Source organism: Colobus angolensis, unplaced genomic scaffold (genome assembly GCF_000951035.1).
Source record: "Colobus angolensis palliatus isolate OR3802 unplaced genomic scaffold, Cang.pa_1.0 Scaffold33, whole genome shotgun sequence".
Classification (NCBI taxonomy): Eukaryota; Metazoa; Chordata; class Mammalia; order Primates; family Cercopithecidae; genus Colobus; species Colobus angolensis.
In genome coordinates this window covers 3,130,234-3,130,555 of record NW_012116599.1, presented here as the reverse complement: position 1 = coordinate 3,130,555, position 322 = coordinate 3,130,234, and positions in this window count along the sequence as shown.

The following is a 322-nucleotide window of genomic DNA, read 5'->3' as shown; positions in this document are numbered from 1 at the left end:
TTGTCTATTTGTGCTCTTTCAGACTTTTTGATGTAGGCATTTAATGCTATGAACTCTCGTCTTAGCACTGCTTTTGGTGTATCCAAGAGGTTTTGACAGGCTGTGTCACTATTATCATTCAGTTCAAAGAATGTTTTAATTTCCACTTTGATTTCATTGTAGACTCAACGATCATTCAGGAGCAACTTATTTAATTAGCATGGTTTTGAGGGTTCATTTAAGAGTTGATTTCTGGCCGGGCGCGGTGGCTCAAGCCTGTAATCCCAGCACTTTGGGAGGCCGAGACGGGTGGATCACGAGGTCAGGAGATCGAGACCATCCT